At 36.8% G+C, this 21400-nt stretch overlaps 1 pseudogene; it reads right to left on the minus strand.

The window, feature by feature from the left end:
• Positions 1-925: 925 nt before the first annotated feature.
• On the minus strand, positions 926-1023 carry LOC112209620 (U6 spliceosomal RNA; annotated as a pseudogene).
• Positions 1024-21400: the final 20377 nt, after the last annotated feature.

A 21400-nucleotide genomic window follows, 5' to 3' on the forward strand; every position in this document is an offset into this window, starting at 1 on the left:
TATTTTATATACTAACATTATAGTCCTAGAGCATTCTGATTATTGTTCTCTATTACTTAGACCACTGGGTTTGTGCATTTATAACTTTTATGTTATTTATTAGAAGCTTTTTGTTTCAGTTTAAAGAACTTCCTTTAGCAATTCCTGTAAGGCAGGCCTAATGGTGATAAACTCCCTTAACTTTTGTTTACCTGAGAATGTTTTTATTTTTTCCTCATTTCTTTTTTCTTTTTTTAATGTTTGTAGCAACTTTATTCACCAGAACCAGAAAACCTGAAAAATATTCAGCCATCCTTCAATGGGCATGTGGTTAAACAAACTGATACATCCATAACATGGACTACCTCAGCAATACAAGAAATGAACTATTGATACATGCAGAAAATTGTATGAATCTTCAGGGAGTTATGCTGAGTGAAAAAAGCCAATCCCTAAAGATTAGACATTATATGATTCTTCTTATATAATGTTCTTAAAATGACATAATTATAAACATAAATAACAGGTTAGTAGTGGCCAGGGGTAGGGAATGGAAGAGGGGAGAGGAGTAGATGGGAACGTGGACAACACAAGGGATCTTTCTGGTGATGGAAATTTTCTGTATCTTTTCTGTATAAATGTCAAAATCCTGGTTTTGCTATTGTGCACATCTTGTAAACATCTTATTTTGTAAGATGCTACCATTGTCTCCCTCATTTCCAAAAGAATGCTTTGCCAGGTATTCTTGGTTGGCAGGTTTGCTGACAGGTTTTGAATATTTCATCCCACTCTTTCCTGCCTTGCAAGGGCTCTACTGAGAAGTCCACTGATAGTGGTATTAAAATACCATCGTATGAAATGCACTTCTTATCTCTTGCTGCTCTTAAAATTGTCTTTTATTTTTAATAATTTAATTATTACTTGTCTTGATGAACTCTTTGGGTTGAAAAATATGGAAAGATTCACAAATTTTCATGTCATCTTTGTGCAGGGACCATGTTAATATTCTATCATTCCAATTTTAGTACAAATGCTCCTTGGCTTACAATAGAGTTACTTTCCAATAAACCCATCGTAAGTAGAAAGTATTATGTTGAAATATGCAGATGACTGAAAGCAATGGCTGACTACTTTAGGGATGGTGAAATAAGTATGGTGTCTACCAAATGTTTATCACTTTTAAGTTATTGTAAAGTTGAAAAGCCACAAGATAAACCACCATAAATCAAAGATTATCTGTATATGTGCTGCTAAAGTGAGCACTCTATTTTCTTTAACCAGAGATGTAAAGTTATTGTAAACATTCTTCACACACACACATCTTCTCACATCTCTGATTATTTTCTTCAAGTAAATTTCTTGAACTAGAATTATTGCCTCAAAGAGATTGCATATTTTAAGTATTCTTTTTGCCATATTGCCAATTGCACCCCTGAAATATTTCATGAGCCAGTTCTTCAGCAGCATTTTCTACAAATATCATTGTCTCTGCCTTTTCAATATTTATGTTTCAATATCTCTGCTTAGCCTTCCTTCATCTTACTGAATTGACAAGAAAGTCCAGAATATTGGTATTGGGAACATTTATACAAACAAATATCCATTTCTAATGAAAATTCTATGTTTTCAAATTATTTGTTGGCCACCCAGATAACAAGCCTTGTTAAAAACCAAATTTATTTGCTCACCTATTTTGTGTTTTCTAAGGATCAGAACTTTGATGAATATATGGAGGGGTTGTTAAAGTTAGCATAAGACAATAAAAATGTCTTCTATGTAACAAAAAATACATATAGCAATACTAGACTAAAATTGTTTAGTTTTTGTTTTATAATTATGGATTCTCAGCAGCACGTACTGATACTTCCGTTTTCTTATAATAAAATTAATAAAAATTATCAGACAGTATAGACATGGGAGCAGTTTTTTTACATGTTTAATTTCCATGTTTCTTCTCCCAGTTTCCACTGACTGTCTTCTGCATTCTTCCCATTTTTATTCCACAGTATTTTAGTCCTCTGTCAGTCGGCTCCAGATGTTTTCTTGCAACTGTAATTTGCACAAGAATTCTAGTCTTTGCCTGTGCCTTTGCTCAGCATTCATTTGAATTTGAGTTTTTATAACTGCCTTACCAAAAAGCTTTTACTTCTCTCTAAAATACCCTGTAAAATGCTTGCTCTTGATTACTTATATCCTGAGAACAGCTTTGCTCTCTGTGAGGTACCAAAGCTCTGACTGTTGCTCTACTCTCATTACTCTATGCTTTTGCTGCCTCTGGCCTTTTGTGTTTTGAACCTCCTGTGGTCTGTGGCTGCTATGAGAAGGTCAAAGCTATGGAGTGGCTAAAATGATTAGTGCAGGGCCAACCTGAGAGGATATTGATCTGCTTCTCCACGAAATGGCAATCATAATGTTTCTTTATTTTCAGAATTTATTTTCATAACAATTTAAAATGTTAACAGGGATAAAATAGAATTGAATAAACAGTATAGTTTATTTCATATGCCTTTTCACTGTGTCTCATCATATTGGTGATACCGAAATATTCTTCTTCTGAGATAGATTTGGGATCTAAGGGCAGGCATGTTGTAATCTGAGGGAGAGGGGCTGACTAGTTAATGTCATAGACTTTTGAGTCTGTTGATTCATTTTCTATCCCGTAGAATGAGCAGTTAAGAATTCTAGCTGGCCCAGGTTCTGCCTACTGGTATAATTTCTATATCTGATGTCCTTCAGAGATACCCTGAAGGGAGTATTGGGGCAGATTCTCATAGCGAGGCTGTTCATAATGCATAGAAATCCAGTCTGGCTCTGCCAGCATCTTTTGTAGTCCTGACTTAAAACAAAGCCTTACTTTAGCTGAGTTTCCCATATTGGTTTGAGTCATTTATGTTCTGTTGTTCAGATTCAGAGTTTTCTTTTTTTGTTGTTGTTGTTTTTCTGGGACGGAGTCTCACTCTGTCGCCCAGGCTGGAGTGCAGTGGCGCGATCTCGGCTCACTGCAAGCTCCGCCTCCCGGGTTCACGCTATTCTCCTACCTCAGCCTCCAGAGTAGCTGGGACTACAGGCGCCCGCCACCACGCCCTGCTACTTTTTAGTATTTTTAGTAGAGATGGGGTTTCACCGTGTTAGCCAGGATGGTCTCCATCTCCTTACCTCGTGATCCGCCCACCTTGGCCTCCCAAAGTGCTGAGATATAGAGAGTTTTCTTTTAAAATATTATTGGTCTTTTAAAAAATCTTTGTTTATATTGTTTGGTTTTAGAGACTGTATTTGCAGTAAACCAAGCCAGATAACTTGTTGCATCACGGTGCTTAACGGATTTGCTTGGCTGAACTGTCAGAACTTGGTTTATTATTTTTATCCACGTCTTATCCTGGAATCCTGTCTCCATTTTTATCTACTTAATGGCTTTAGTCTTAAGGCCCAGAAGAAAAACAATGACCAGCAGAGCACAATTCCTTAATCTGCTCGTGTGTATTAAGACTAAATCATAAAATCCAGATTATGTTTTGAAGATATTTGCAAATGTGTGAAGTTGGAGGTATGGTATGGCACGCGATAGAAGGCCATTCTCTAGCTCACGAAGGAGCACATGGATAATGATTTCTTTCCATTACCTTAGTTAGTTGCACATATCCCATTATCAATATTAGTATTCAATAAGGACATCAGCCTAATTTGGAGATATATGATTATTCAAATAATTTTGTTGTTGCCATTTTGGCAGGACACATAATTTATTGATTGGAAAGACAGTAGTCTTAAATTGCTATCCCTGATTTCCTCTTGGTCTATGTAATTTCTTCTCTTAAATCTTAAAGATACTCTGATACCTTTAAGTGGGCGATCACATCCTTTAAAGCTTCACTTTTTATGAAAATACAGACCGAATAGCCAAAGATAACAATGATAGCTGAACTATTTTGTTATTGCCAAACCAAATTGCTATTTTTCTATTCCTTGATAGAGGAATCATCATTGTCCCCCAACCCAGAACTCACTTTAATTTATCCAGTTTAATGGTTTTATTTGGAACTGTTAATTATAATGTCATTTCTTATATTAATTTCTGTTGCCTTTAAGGCTATTTTGACTGCAAATAACTGAAACCCACTTAAGAGCTTAAGTAAAAGAGGAGAAATTATTATAAATGTACTCTAGTATCTCATGGAAGCCTAAAGCAGAAAGTATATTAGGCTTTAGGAAGGACATAAAACAGGAATCTAAACAGCCACACTTTTTAGTTTCTACTAAGACAGTCTCTTACCTCCTTATATCTATTTTACTGATTTATTTCTATGAACTAGAATTCTATTTGGCCACAATTCAAGTTCCAATAGTACATATCTTCAGCCACAGGATCAGTGTCTCAATTCCAGGCAACAGGGCAGAGGATTTGATTGGTCTAGTTGGGTTTATTATGCATTCATATTCAATCAGCTCTGTCTGTGAGATAGGGCCATGTAGGACAGAGAGAACTGTATAACCATAGGAACTCAAGAGGGCAGAATTTAGAATAGGAGATCATGGTCTACTAGACATCCAAATAATTATCTACCACATTTTCCACTGGATAGAAACATAAATGCCATGGAACAGCATTAAATAACATCTCAGTTAAAAAAGCTCAGAGAGCCAGGCGTGGTGGCTCATGCCTGTAATCCCAGCACTTTGGGAGGCCGAGGTAGGCTGATCACAAGGTCAGGAGATTGAGACCATCCTGGCTAACATGGTGAAACCCCGTCTCTACTAAAAAAAAAATAATAATAATACAAAAAATTAGCCAGGAGTGGTGGCGGGCACCTGTAGTCCCAGCTACTTGGGAGGCTGAGGCAGGAGAATAGCGTGAACCCAGGAGGTGGAGCTTGCAGTGAGCCGAGATCGCGCTACTGCACTCCAGCCTGGGTGACAGAGCAAGACTCCATCTCAAAAAAAAAAAACAAAAAAAACAAACTAAAGAAAGATCAGAGAGTTTGATAGTTTTATCCAGATTCCCATGTAGGCTGCACTTGATTTTGAGGATAACTTTGAAATATTGAACTCAAAATAGTATTATTATTATTTCAATTTTATTTTCTAATGTGTGCATAATAACCACATGGGTTTAGCTTTGTCTCAAAATGTAAATTAATTTTTAAGCTCATGTCTGAGTAGCTTTGTCTTTCCTAGTTTATTTCACTTCATTCTTTCTTGGCTAGATTTCATTGGCTAGTAGTTTTATGAACAAAGCTCACTGATGCTGTAATCCTGTCTACTTGAGAATGTCTGATTTTATTTTTCTAATAGTTGAAGAGTGACTTGGCCAGACAGAATCCTTTAGTCCTACCATATTTTCCTCAAAATTTTGGAGACTGTGCTTCACTCTCTACCTGCCTGTAGTGTTGTTGTAGAGAAGTTTGATACAGTCTGATTATTTCCTTTTGCTTGGAGTGTGCTTACCCTACCTTAAGTTCCACGTAATTGTTTTCCTTATCATGAAAGTTCCATAAATTCATCAGGATATAACTTGGGATTGATTATGTTTGTCAATATTTCTTAGGACATGATGTGCTAATATTTCAGGGAGGTTATATTATAAAATACTTTTGAATGTTGATGAGTTCTCTTTTTCAGGAATAACAAATAAGCATATTTTGGATCTTCTTTGCTATCATTTTCTAGATAAAGGCTGTCTATTCTACCCTAAAACTCTGTTATTACACATTTCATTTCATTTACCAACCTATTATGCCTTTTCTTGGATTTTAGTCATGTTATTTTATTTTGATTACTACCTAGTGTTCTTCTTGATGATTTTCTGCGTTGCCCTTGTCCTTCTTTACTGAGTTCTGCTAGCTTATGTTTCATCTTCTGTCTTCATGTAATTGTCAGAGGATCCTTTGGGTGTTGCCTCACCAGCCAGAAACCTCTGTGGCCAGTGGTGCCTCTACTTGAGTTTTGCTCATGCCTGCTGGACTCATTCTGCCCACTCAGCCCGGCAGGCTGTGCTTGGCTTGTGCTACCAGCCTGGATCTTATGCCTGCGAAGGGTAAGCCAGGTGTGGAGTGGCGAGGGGTGTGTGAGCGAGTGAGCGCCGGGTCTGGCCATTGCGCACAGCCAGGCACGCCAGCTGCTGCAGCGAGGCAGGCAGCCCCGGGCACCGTCACAGGTGCCAACTGTGTTACAGGCTAGGCCAGATCACAAGCAGCTTCTGCTGTGGGCACCAGTGTCTGGACGAGGGGAACGCAGTAGCACCCGGAAACTAGGAGACATCAGGAACCTCAGAGCCACAAAGAGGGTGTTAAAGCATGTCACAGCCCTGGCGTGGGGAGCCGCGAGGTCTGGGCTCCCAGAAGGGCTGCAGCTTTTCTCTGCTTCTCATCACCTGCAGTGCAGTGAATGGGGGAGGTATGTTTTGGGGGGATGTGTTTCACCCCATTTGTGTTACATCTCTTTCAGTTTGGTCATCCCACTCCAGCCCGCGGCTCCAGGGCTGGCCTGGCTCCCGCCACTGCTTCCGGTCATGTGGAGCGCCTGCCCTGCGCTGGCAGAGGGCAGGAGGGCTGTAGTGTCACAGCCCCTTTAGCTCCTGCCCATAGCTTGGCAAGCAAGCCAGGGAAGTGTTGCAGCTCCTTTCGCTCTGCCCTTTGGTGGGTCCCGAGTTCTTGTCCTGCATCCAGGAAGAAGGAAGTTACACAGACAACTGGAGGGTGAACAAGCTTTACTGGGAGCTGCTGGGCTTTACTGGGAGCTTTACTGGGAGAAAAGAGCTTTACTGGGAGACGGAAGAGCGCTCAGCAAAGAGGAGACTCGAAGTGGGCAGCTCTTATCTACAGACGGGTAGTACCAATGAATGTAGAGGATACCTCAGTTGGGTAGTTCCTATCCGCAGACAGGTAGACACCACAGATGTCCGACTGAGTCTGGCTGAGTGGGTGGTGGAGTGGGGTGGGGGTGGGGATGGGGCTTTATGGGCTCTGAATGGAGGAAATGCATGCTGATTGGCACATGGGCAGGAGGAAGTGTGTGCTGATTAGTCCATGGGTGGCCATGGGTGAGTGTGGAAAAAACCCCATTTAATTAGCCAAAAGGCATGAAGGAAGTTCTCACTCCAGGTTGCAGACTCCACTGCGAACTGGCAGCCTGGCCCTCAAGGTTCAGACCGCCCTGGCTTGAAGTTGAGGTTTCACTGGGGACTCACCTCTTTCTGCCCAGGAACCTGTCTTCCTCCCACCGCCATCAACATACTGTCTACAGCACCCAGGCTGTCCGCACTGAGGGACGCCCACAGGCCCGTGTCCAGCTGCCCTCAGCACTCAGAGTTTCCCTCCCATGTACCTTGGTGCCCCAAGTCCAAAACAGGCCAAGGCGGCAGGTGGCTGGCATGTCAGAGCCACCCTGAGCGTGTGCACACCTCGCCAGGTCGTGACAGTGCCTAGGTTTGACCACAACTTTGCTCTGCAGTGGAGCAGGCGCCTAGAGCAGGGAGATGCTAGGAAGCAGGAGCAGGCAGGCTTCCCAGGCCCCAGGGAGTGCGGGAATGCCTGTGTCCAGAGCTGTGGCTGGGTGGTTGCAGCTGTGCCCAGTAGCACAGGCTCCTGCCCCGCCAACTTGACGGGGTGCGGGGTTCCCGCCGGAATCACCTGTTCCTGTCTCCTGCCAGCTCCGCAAAACACACAGCCCCAGCCACACCTTCCCTGCTGTAGCCAGTGTCTTCGCAGTGGCCACTCCAGATGGGCTGCCACTGCCATCATCCTTGAAACTCTGTATCCCTTCCTTGAACCTTATCCCTTTGTGGTACAATCGGTTTGTTGTAATTTGAGATTGGAAAAACATGGAGAAATTTTATTATTTAGCTTGTTCATATACTTTTTTCCGCTTTATCTATTCTTAGGTTCATGTTAGTTGTACTTTGAACATTACTCATGTTTAAATGGGATCAGATTATATTTTTATGTGAATAATGTGGAATAACTTTGGTAGCTGTTCCAGTCAACTGTGAGCTGCTGCAGTCTCAAGCTTTTTGGGACTTACTGTCTCAAACATTCTCTTACCAAATCTACAATCTTCTTTGCCCTGGATGCACATCTGCTTTCAATATTGCGTGCGTGTGTGTGTGTGTGTGTGTGTGTGTGTGTGTGTGTGTGTGAAATTAATGGTTTCTAAGCAATACTCACTAAACCTCTAGCTTTCTGATTTGAAATCTGGTTGTTACTCCTTACCTTTACCTTCCTATGTATTCTCCATTTTTCTGTTTACTCTCTACTTTTAGTGGGACTCATCATTCAGTTATTTATTAGAAGATAATATATTTGAGTAAAATTTTGAGAGCTTACATTCATGAAAATATCTTTGTCTTTCCCTCAAACGTAATTGATAATCTGTCTGGGTATAGAATACTGAATCTAGAATATGGAAGACTTTATTCAAGTTTCCAAAGTTGCCATTAAGAAGTCTGATGATTTTGGATTTCCAGTCTTTGTATTTACATTTTTTCCTCATTGCTTTGAAAAACTTCTGATTTTCTCTAGTGTTATCAAATTTTCAATGGGTTCCTTCATAAAGGCAGTATTCATCCACTTTGCTTGGCATTCAGTGGTCTCTTTTAATTTGGATGGTCATGTACTTCAGGTCTAGAAAAATTGTTTGTGTTATTTATTTGAGAATATTTACCCTGCCAGTTCTCTTTTCTCAGATCAGAATTCTTTTGAATTGGATGTCAAGCACTACAGACTGCCATCCATTTTCTGATCTCTTCTGTTTTATTTTTATCTTTTGTTTTAAAAATGCTTTTGAGAGGTTTTTAACAACTTTAATGGATTAAAATTATTTATGTAATATTTTTAATATTTCAGATTTGTTGAGAGCTTTTAAAAAATAACATTCCTTTAAAATAGATATAGCATATCTTAATTACAGTATATTTGAAATATACTAGTTAATGGATGTAATATATAGTTATCTGTGTATGCTTATATATGCATATATAAACTTATATGTGTAAATTATATATATTAAATATATACATAATATTATGTTACAGTGTATTTGCAGTTTTCTTTTAATCCCACATAGTCTTTGTTGCCTCTGGCTACTTGTTTGTTTCTGTGTCTACATTGAATATTGCAGGCTTTTCTCAACTACCAGGTGATTCTTAGCAGTCTTTTCATATTCTAGGTGAAACACTAAGATTCTGACTGCAAACTCTGTGGTAAGAGCAAGGTTTGTTGACTGCAGGCTTTCACTGGTAAGTCAAAGATTGACCGTCTCATTAGAGGATCCACAATGGCCAATATCAATTGATCCTTTATCCTAGTCAGTTTTTCCTAAGAGGATATCTTCAGTCTAGTCAGTTTCTCCTAAGAGGATATCTTCAGTCTCATGCCTGGAGATACAAATCAAGGTTCTGGAAGCCCCAGTGGGTCTTAACTCTTCATGTGTCATATTTTTTGAGTTTCCCTGGTTTTGATTCTGGTATCTTTTGCTTAGCTCTGCCTAGTGTCTTGATTCGAGACATTGTGTTCTGCCTCATTATAGAGTGAATCATCAGGCTTCTCAGAGTGGGGAAGAATTGCTTGGCTATTTAAGTGATCCAGAAGCCCAACTGCACCCTATAAAGCTCTTCCTTCAATCATTCTGTTTTGAAACCGCAGTATTTCTTCCTTTTTTGTAGTTCCAATTATTGCATTCCTTGTATTTCTAATTCTTGAGATTTTGCAAGGTTCTGAGATGTGCATTTCTAAATTTCTTGGCTTTTATACCCCTAAGCTCCTAAGTAACATCTTTCTCTGCTCTGCATAGTTACTGATATGACCTTTTGCTTCTAAAAATTTTTGTTTACTGAGATTTACTTTCTCATTGTCTTCTAGATTAATATCTTATTAACTCTTTGTAACTGTAGTGGTATTTTCTGAGAGGTTGGTGATAAATGCATGTATTTAATCTGTGACAATTCACTGAAAACTCTTATGTACACTTTAAAGATCTCTATCTCTAATACAAATATATAACTTTTCAGGGTCTCTGATGAAATGCGTGAGTCAATGTTCAAGTACTTCATGTTGTGAGAATGATAGATATGGTTCATCCTGCTGAGATCAAGCATGTTTCTATTAAATCTTGTAGTTTTAATGATGAAACTTAGAAGCAAAGTCTTTCTTTGATAATGGAAAACTATATATTGTTATTAACTAAAATACTACAACTGTTTCAGAATGTTGACTGAGTATATTCTTTGAAAGATTTTCACTTGAAATGCTGTAGGGAAGTGGAAAATGGTACAACCAGAATAGTATTAAATTGAGATGAGCTGACAGAGAGTCCAGTCTAATCTTAAATTTTCAGACTGCATTTAAACTCTATTATTTTGTGATTTCTACTCTATTATTTTGTGATTTTTTTATTTAACTTTAAAAAATTTGTGGGCATTAACACTGAAGTAAATGAATAGTGAAAACACTATTGCAGAACTGTGTAAATAATAGCTTTATTTTTGTATTAGCAATTGCAAGAACTTCTTAGGGTTCTGATAGACTTCAGGGTAACTTTTCAGAAAAATTCAAATTTATTGACCTTTATTTGATTATTATCTGTTAAAAATTTTTAAATTGCAATCTTACCCTCCTAAAGGAACTTTTTTTCTTTTTTTGGTAAGTGAATCCTTTAGTGATCATTTTAATTCTGGATTTCTTTGGAACTATGGTGTCATTTACAATATGTGCCATCTCAATTTTTCCAAACATTTATTTAACAAAAGAAAGAAGAAAAAAACTAACGAATATTTTTGTTAGTGGTATAAGATACTTCAACATTTCACAAATATTCAAATGTGAAAAATATCCTAGTCAATGAAATATGGTAATAATGTTTATATTAACTACCTGTATATGTATGATGAGTTCTGGTATCAAACAATAAAAGAATAGTAGAATGTTTTGCTTCCTAATAAGCAAATTATAAAGTGCTTATTATTATAAAATTTGTAAATGTTTTTAATGCTTAAAATAGCAATTATTGATATATTACTTTCTAGAAAAAGTCAGAATTGCTATTTATTTTATTATTTATGTTAATTGGTAGGATATGATTTAAGGCAAATGGATAGCCATGTTTAAGTTTTTTTCAAAATTTATAAAACTTACAAGGGAAATTTTAAAAATAATATTTCTTAATTTTTCCTAGAAGACCTGTATTTTCTATAATTCATATAACTTTTTAAATAAAAGATATTAAAACTCTTTCTAGTACTTTAATTCTAAAAAATAATTTATTATCTACATACACTATACCTCCATATTGCTTTACCCTTTTAAAGAAACTTTACATAAATTGCATTATAGATATTTTCTTTTTACAGCATGTATAGTTACGTGCACGCATTGAACATTTATTTATTTTTACTTTAAAAAAAGTTTCTTCTATTTTTCCAATTGAACTTTAAAATCTATGGTTTCTTTCTTTCTTCCATTCAGGATACATGTAGTGAAGGCATAATGTACCCTAAAAACTTATTTCTTTTCATATGTTTTAGCAGGAGAGGTGAGGAGGCAGAGTGAGATTAACTAATGCTATACTTTCCCCCTATTCTTCTAAAATAAGTTTTACCTTTTGAGCATTTCTTGTAGAATAAACAAATATCCCTGTGCCTCTTTAGCTCTTTCCTATAATGTGACTAGAGAAGAGCTCAACTTTGGTCCTGTCAAGTGCAATTTTTTTTGTATATATTTAAATGTCTTTATAGTACTAAAATAAATGTTTTGAAGACAGCTGCAAAGCAATCTGAGTGCATAATTCCTTTAGAATCTTGTAGATTTTCCTACAACTTTTAGGGTTTTCTTCTGTATCTAATTTCATAGCACTTTTATCTTAGTAACTTACCTTTATTAAGTTTTCCAAAGAATTCAATTTAGTTTTCATAGAAACAGCTATATTTAGCAAGTATATTTCTTTAATTTGTGCTATAATTACAATACCATGTAAAACTGTCATATATTTTGGTGAAAATGTAACAGATTTTTGGAAACTGGTGGAAACAGAAGAGACCCAATAGAAAGTAGCTTGGCAGCTTTGAGTATTTAGTGTGACGTGGTCATTATTTACTGTATTTTATTGAAGAAATGGGCATTGCCTAAACTGATGAGTCAGTTTCTTAGAGATTAATTAAGAAATCTATTGCTGTAGTGAAACCCTGAGCATCTGCTGAGTGACAAAGGGGTAATGGAATTTGTTATGTTTCCACTGAAGTAGGTGTAATTTATTTTATAGATATGCAAAACTTACATAGATTTAAGTACTTTTAATTCTGCTCAAATAAATTGTAGTACAACCATATGATGGACTACTACTTATAAAGTAGTATCATGCTTCATGAAGCCAATTTAAATACTTAAAAGAAAGATGCCTATGAGCTATACTGAAATGTGTGCATACATTTATGTGTGCCTGTGTGTTTAACTGCTTCAGAGGGGGATTAAAATGGGTGAGGAGAAAAATTACTCTTTAAACACTTCGAACTGTTTGTACTTATATTATAATCAGGTATTGCTTCTACAATGCTACAGAAAAGAATATATTAAGCCCCTTGCACTGGGAAATTTATCTTTTCTTGCTACAAATGCTGTTCTTAGTTAAAGGGAAATAAGAATACTTTCCATACACAGTTGTTGGAAGGATTTTTTAATAGTTAATATTTATTCAGTACTTAACTTGTCCCAGACACTTCCCATGAACCATCATTTTTTTTTCAAATTTATTTATTTTTTGAAATGACATATAAAATTGTATGTATTTATTATGTACAACATGATGTTTTGAAATATATATATACATTGCGGAATGGTTAAATCTAGCTAATTAACAAATGAATAATCTCACATAGTTTTGTTTTTGATGAGAACACTTAACATCCACTCTGTTAGCATTTTTCAAGAACACATGTATCATTAACCATAGTCACCATGCTATGCAACAGATCTCTTAAACTTATTATTCCTAATTGTAACATCTCCCCTCCCTCTCCCAACCCAAACTACCCCAGCCTCTGGTAACAACCATTCTATTCTTTACTTCTATGAGATCAACTAGAAGGATTAAATGAGGTAATAAATGTAAAGTGCTTAGAATTCTGCCTTGCACATAGTAAATGCTGTATATGTTTGCTGCATTATCCAACATTATTACTATTATTGTTCCAGGATCTGTGAACCAACCCTGTACTCAGACCTCCAATGCCATTCTTGACCGATCTGGGCCTTGAGTGTAGAAAGAGTGTGTGTGGGCTTTGGAGTCAGACAGATGTGGTTTGAATTCAGGCTTCATCTCTTACACATGTGTTCTTGGACAAATTGTTTAAATTCACTCTTTCAAGTGTTTATTCTCTAAAATAGTGATAATAATAACTACCATCCAGGGTTTGTGACTATAAAATAATTGTAAGGGATATAAAATATTTAATGTGATGGGGAACATACAAGTACTCATTGATACTGCCTGCCTTCCTTCTTTCACTCCCTCAGGCCTCCTTCTCATCATCACTTCCTGCTTTGCTCTGCATGACTGAACAACTTTTTTTCCCACTTCTTTTTTAGTACCGGTAGGAGTCTGTATGCTCTTTCTCTTAGCATTTTATTTGTTTAACTCCTACACAGACGCATGCCAAATGCTGTTATAGTATTAGTCTTGATTGCAATATTTGTTATTAAATTTTATTATATAATTTTACAATTTGGGTTTCTATCTGAAAAGAATAAACATTAATAGCTCTTTGTGTTTTTCTGATATTCATAGGTGCAGATTGGAGCACAAGTTTAATTATTCATTTCTACTTTGATGGTTCCATCCATTTTTTATGATTTTGAGGGTCGTTTAGCACAGCTACCTCACTTAACCCCAAATAAGACAACTTTTGTTATTATGCCACTGACAACATTCAAATGAGTCACATGACTTAATGTACTTTTTACCTTGTAAAAGTGTCTGAAATTCTAGAGGACATCCAAACAGATTTTTTCATACTTCCTTTAATAAACAAATTCTCTTTAAAAAAAAGCAACCTGGAAGAGGAAGTTAGAGAAAATTAGGTATGTTTCAAGTTCTTGGTATCATTTGTCAATACACTTAAACTGAATATGTCTACATTTTCTGTTACCTGGATTTTTAGAAAAGCCTTCTTGGTGGACATATAATATAAGACTGATAACACGATGTGCACAGAGTACCCTTTATCTTTAACTTTGCATTTCCAGAGATTACTCTAAGTTTTGTTGTACATGCAGGTGTAGATTCCCAGGTTTTCTGGGCTAAAGGTTATACAGTTGTTGAGGGCCCTCTTTAATAAGAGGAATCCAGAATTTAAAATTCAAAGTTAGATACAAATATAAACATTTCTTTAGGATAAAGAAAGCATAACTTAAAATTTTATAAAGCTTACATATTCTATAAATATTTAAAAATCCCAAAATAGAACTTGCTACATTTGTCACTGCAGCATGACTTCAATTCTTTCAAAAAGCCCCTAAATCTGTGAAATTAACCTATGCACACATGTCTGCTTGCTTATAGAAATGAAGGCCAGATACTGGCAACAACAAGCTAGCCACAAGGTGAGAAATGAGCTCTGTAGTGCTACCCTAACCTGAATGCTTGCCTTGTTACCAGACTAAATCCCCATGCAGTGGGAAGGGATGCACTTTCCTAGGCACATGTAGTGTCGGGCACAAAGGAAACAACTAAACTGCTACACTTCGACTCTCTCTGGAAAGTCCCACCTCTTTCCCTGAATCCTGCCCCCAGTCTCCACCTACCTGCCTTAAAAGCCCTTAAAATCTCCCTTTACCTTACCCCCCAGAGAGAGAGTGCTTTGAGTATAAGCTCACCTTCTCCTTTCCTCAATCAATGAATAAAGTTTCTGTTCTGCTTTACTGAATCTGGTCTTATTTTATTGGTGTGAACAACACTGAGCAGGGAAAGGGCCCATTAGGGTCAATGACCTTTTTGAAGGTTGGTAACATTTTATTAATTAACGGCCTCACAAAGTTCTGTAATACTCTTTCGTATGTATTTAGTTGCATGCCCTTTGATATCCTCATTGTGAAACAAATAAATTTTTGATATCCTCTATGAAAACTATAGAAAGATATTGGGGATGCTACCCCGATAGTCACGTAGGTTCTTTTCTATTTTCCCTAAGCATTGACCGGCTTGAGAAATAAAGGGACAGAGCACAAAAGAGAGAAATTTTAAAGCTGGGCATCCGGGGGAGACATCACATGTCAGTAGGTTCCATGATGGCCCACAAGCCACAAAAACCAGCAAGTTTTTATTAGGGATTTTCAAAATGGGAGGGAGTGTGTGAATAGGTGTGGGTCACAGACATCAAGTCCTTTACAAGGTAATAGAATATCACAAGGCAAGTGGAGGCAGGGCGAGATCACAGGACCACAGGACCAGGGCGAAATTAGAATTGCTAATGAAGTTTCGGGCACCATTGTCATTGATAACATCTTATCAGGAGACAGGGTTTTGAGAGCAACCAGTCTGACCAAAAATTTATTAGGCGGGAATTTCCTCTTCCTGATAAGCCTGGGAGCGCTATGGGAGACTGGGGTCTATTTCACCCATGCAGTCTACAGACCATAGGAGACGGCCACACCTAGGGGTCCCGTTTATAGGCCTATGCCCCCAGGTGCATATCCTCTTTCCCAGGGATATTCCTTGCTGAGAAAAAGAATTCAGCGATATTTCTCCCATTTGCTTTTGAAAGAAGAGAAATATGGCTCTGTTCCACCCGGCTCACTGGTGGTCAGAGTTTAAGGTTATCTCTCCTATTCCCTGAACAATTGGTGCTATCCTGTTCTTTTTTCAAGGTGCCCAGATTTCATATTGCTCAAACACACGTGCTGTACAATTTGTGCAGTTAATGCAATTATTACAGGGTCCTGAGGCGACATACATCCTCCTCAGCTGATAGGATTAAGAGATTAAAGTAAAGACAGGCATAGGAAATCACAAGGGTATTGATTGGGGAAGTGATAAGTGTCCATGAAATCTTCACAATTTATGTTTAGAGATTGCAGTAAAGACAGGCATAAGAAATTATAAAAGTAATAATTTGGGGAACTAAAAAATGTCCATGAAATCTTCACAATCCACGTTCTTCTACCATGGCTTCAGCCGGTCTCTCTGTTTGGGGTCCCTGATGTCCCAAAACACAAAGATAATTGTCTTCTAGCCTAGCTGATTGAATTTTTTTTTTTTTTTTTTTTTTTTTTTTTTTTTTTTTTTTACTGTTAATAGCTGGGACACATTCAATATGTGATTATACAAGATATACTTACTATTTGTAGTACTGCTCTTGGTTTGTGCCCTACAAATGCAGGTATTCTAATACTATTCTGAAGAATGCCTGAAAAACATGTTGTTTTTATAATTATGCAATATTATTGAGAATATTCTTGAAGGAATAGAACTTTCATTTTGATTGGTGTCAATGAGAACTGAATCATTTTCTTATAATTTTACATGTCTGATAATTAGAAGAATTTTCCATAGACTAGATTGTTGCTCCATATATTTCAAATCTATTTCTCCTCCATTATCCATGAATATTCTGTGCTGAAAATCAGAGGGCATGTTCATATCAAATTATAATCTCTGGAAATAATACATTAATTTCAGTGATGCCTGATGAGTCAACAACAACTTAAGTATACATATAAAAACTGTGAAACTTAAGTAGATTAGAAACAAGATAATGTATCTCCAACTTAACTTTCTCTTAGCCAGATTCTAAAACATCCATGGCTAATCCATTTCTATTGGACCTCAGGGGATTTGTAATGGGGATGAAGTCAGAAAAGAAAGAGACAGCAGGCCAACCAATTACCATTAAAATATCTTATGTTTGAAAGTTTTAGAAAAACTGGTGATTATATGAACACGTTGCAAGGGAGCCTCCTAGGGCATTGCAAGGGCCTCATCTAGTGAGGTGCCCTAGAGAGAAGCTTCATTAGTTTCATAGGAAATCTCCCTCTAATTACAGAAACTTCTGAGTGACAGATTTGCCTAGAGGGACCTTTCTTTAAACTCAGATATGTCACATTTGATTTTGTGTCTGTTGTATTTTCCTATTTAGTTTTTTATTAAAAGTTAAGAGCAACTCCAAAGTCACTGAAGTTGTAACCTAAGAACTATTCCCTGTTTCTTAGAGTACCAATTCTATATGGACTATTAAAAATGAATGACTCACAACATTGTAGACAACAAGGAAGTTGGAAGGAAGCAAAGAATGTGTGCTGATCTAAAAAAAAAAAAAAAAGAAAAGAAGGCCTAGTTTTAAACTGTTGAAGGTAGAAAGACAAGTGTTGTAAAGCCAGGAATTCCCAGAAGATAGCCACTTTCTAAGAGTTCTATGATAACTTACTTACAATAACAAGGCTCTCTCCAGACACTGAAGTATAATCTCAAAAACAAAACTATTGATTTATAGGAAAATAAAACTTTACACAGATCAGAATACTTGTGTTAACATGACAAGGTTTCTCTCCTGTAGGCTAGCTTGAATGGCAAGTCTGATTATGAACAAAAAGTTGCCTGGTAAGTGTGAAATGTGAACATAGAATGTATGTGATCTTAAGCAGTTCCTCAGACAATATATTTTGATCTTTCTTCCTCATATCTATTGGCCAAGGCTGGCTTTTCCCTTGACTTGTTTAGATGCACATTGCCATATTTGTCATGTATGTTCTTCCTGATTGAAACAGTCTTTGTTCACACATATTAATGCCATTGTTATGACTGTGGTCAAATGTTATGCCAAACTGGGAGCTATTTTAAATCTTCCAGGTAACATAACATACATAATATATATGTATGTATATTACATTTTTAGATGTTTATCAAAGTAATATTCACCTACAATTGACAAAGCATAGGGCTTAAACAAAAACAATGGCCCATTGCCTCATCAACCTCCATTCCTAGATCTTTCTCCTAAAGATTACCTGCATATCTGTGAATGATGTGTAGGGAGGAATTTCTTGTCAATTTTTAGGTATTTTGTATTAGGTTCTTACCAAGGCAGATGAGGATTTAGCCTACTTATAGCTACCCCATCTTCCTTCCTTTTCATATAGTTATAATATCATTTTGTTCCTGAATCCTTATATTTGAAACATTAAATAATATTCTTAACCTTTGCTATTTTTTCTGCTAATTATAAACAGTAATTTTTAAATTCTATAGTTCATAAGATGTAGATATTAGTTACCTCTTGCTCCTCCTCTCAGCATTTCTCTCTTCCAGTTTCTGTTATGTATATTTTAACTTTTACATTGTCACAGTTGATAACAATTTCTTACTATATATTACATGAAAGAGGGGGTTAATTAAACTCAAGACTAATAATGTTTGCATTCTGTGAATTGGTTAAGAAAAAAAAATAGACCAAAACCAATTTTGTTCACAATAATCATGGTTTTAAGAAACCTGTACCTTGTTTTGCTTAAAAACTCCAGAAGAAGCCTCATAATATGCAATATGAAATGTGTTTAAAAGTTGCTTTGGGTGTACACTATAAGGTCTTAACACAGACACTGGGTCAATCAGTTCAAGATAACCAGTCTTATAGTTGGTAAACAGCCTGATATTACTTTCTGATATTCTGTGTAAAATCTTCTCCTAAAAGTCCTTGGTGAACTCATGTCTTCACTGACTTCTATGTATGCATACATGTGTTCACGCCCACAATGAAGCTGTACAAGCCATTAACTCAAGTGCTGCCTGTGGTTTTTAATCTTGTAAATTGAGAAAACTAATAGCAGGACTTACTATACAATTATATTTCATTGAGAAGTGTCTTTTTTTACATTTCTGGTTCAGTATTTTGTTTTTCAACTGCCCTCCTTTTTCATCACTATTTACCTTCATTATGTAATCTTTTCTTCCTCTTACCTCACTTCATATAGTACAGCAGCATTCAACAAGTCAAGATAATAAGAATAAAAATTGTCTCCTGGATGAATCCCAGGAACCCTAAATTCAACATGTTAAAAATTTAATTCAGAACCAGACACAGTGGCATGTGCTTGTAATCCCAGGTACTCAGCAGGCTGAGGTTGGAGGAACCCTTGAGCCAAGGAGTTGGACACAGCCTAGGCACTACAGCAAGACCCCATCTCAAAACCACAACAACAACAAACAAACAAAAACCTCAATTCATCCTCTTGTATCTAGCCCAACTCCTCCTACATTCTCCATTTAAGGACACCCACTGCTAAGGACAAAAATCAAGAAGGCATCTTGGGTTTCTCCTCTCATACTTCATATCTTGTCTGCTGTGAAATCGTTATTTGTTCTGCCTCACAAAGAACAAACGGATTAGGATAGTTTTCTCTGTCCTCACTACTCACCTTCAAGCCATCCTACATTTCCAGTTAGAATAATGTTTCTTATACTCAGATCTGAGTTAACCACATTTTCTATTTAAAAGCCTTATTTTTTTCTCATTGTGTGCATGATAATACCCCAGATTTCTCACACAATATTCAATGCCTTTGATTATGTAGGTTGAGCTCATCTCACCAGCCTTGTATCTTAATGCATCTCCCCTTACTCTTTACTCCACTCTGAACTGTCCCTGACCCTCCAATATGCCACTTCCTCTTTTGTCTTTAGGTTTTTACATGTTTTGTCTGTTCTCACTGGAACATCCTCCAGTCACTCTTCACGTGGTGAACATGTGTGCCCAGTCTCAGTTTAGATGGTAAACCCTTCCTTGAATATTTTCTTTTAGAGTCATTAAATGCCAACTGTGTTTTCAAACATAATGTCTTAACTGCTTTTCAGAATACATATAGTGTGCTGAGATGATCTCTTTAACTGTTTTATACACTAGAGTGTACATTCTCCATGGAGATTATATTTTATTCACTGTGTAGGCCTAATGCCCAGTATAGATGGCAGCATTGCCTGGTGTCTGTTTGCCAAGTGAATGAATGAAAACATCCAAGTCCTTTTCATAGATTCCTTGATTATCTCAAATTATTTTCATTAGAACAGATGACTATTTCATGGGATGATATAAGTATAATTTGGCTTTAAAAGGAATAGATAGAATAGATGACACCTTCAAGTTGTTATGAGGGTTCTGAGAGTAATAAATTTACTGTCTTCACAAATTTCAAAGTAGATACCATTAAAATGGCTTTTTCATAGCCCTCTTCAAGATACTGAGAGTGGCAGGAGGCATTCAGATGCCTAGGCATAGGGTGGGTCCCCAGTGAAACCCCACCTCCAAGCTGAAGACTGTTTAATGCCTGAAAGCCAAGCTACAAGTTAAATCCTCGGAATGGATTGAGAACATGTCTTTCTGTTTGGTGCACCTTCCTCCATAGATCCCCACCCTTCACCTATTTTACATATACCTATCCTTTCCTAATTTGTTTCCTACACTGTCATGTCCACCTTTGACTCGTGTCTTTGCTTTAACCTTTTTTGCATATGCACAGGCCAGTCAGCATGCACTCCCTATTCTGAGTCATATGAGGCCCCAGACCCAGCCACATGGGGGACTTTCCTGCTTTCTGGTAGGGGAATCACCCCCCACATCCCCTCTTTGCTGAGAGCTTTCCTTTTGCTTAATAGATTCTACTACACTCACTCTCCAGTGTCTCCATGCTTAATTCTTCCTGGTTGTGAGACAAGATCTCGGATTTAGCTGAGCTAAGGAATAGAAAGATTCCAACAATACCAGGTCTACCTATGGCTTGTAGAAATTGCCACATGACTAAGAAAGCTACTCTTCTATATATTTTAATTCTCCAATGACATCAATGTAAGAATAGCAATTGCTGCTTGTATTTTGGGGATTGTAAATAAGATCTTTGTAGTTATTCTGAAAGAGATTGCATTATGATAAATTTGTACCAACTATTTAAATTTAACAACTTATTTTATTTTTCTCCCAGAAAGCTATTTCAAATCTTTTTCTGTAATAAATTGATTCAAAAGAAACTTTCCAAATGGGAAATTTGTTCTCTAGTTCTTTAACCTCCACAAACTGTTAGCTGGCATTCTTTCTGCAGAGATTTCAAAATTTCTCTATGCCTTCTAACATGGATATATCACTGGGATAGCTGTGTTTCTCCTGAAGGGTTAGATTTAGTGCCTAATTCTGGCTCATTCATCTCTTCCATAGTTATACCCGTTGTTAATGCAGAAATTTTCTTTTCCAGATATTCTATGTCTTTTTCTGTATCTTCCCATAAAGATTTGCTCTTCTTGTTTTGTAATGGCATGTTTGGTGTTTGAGGCCAATTTTGGCTAGTTAAATTGTCCACATTTAAAAGTTAATCCAAAAATTGTATTTTCAGACTAGAAATTGGTATAAGGCAGAGCAACAATTTTAACATTTATAAGCCCTGCTCTTTCATTTGTTCTGAGA

This window comes from Pan troglodytes, chromosome 5 (genome assembly GCF_028858775.2).
Source record: "Pan troglodytes isolate AG18354 chromosome 5, NHGRI_mPanTro3-v2.0_pri, whole genome shotgun sequence".
In the NCBI taxonomy this organism is placed as follows: Eukaryota; Metazoa; Chordata; class Mammalia; order Primates; family Hominidae; genus Pan; species Pan troglodytes.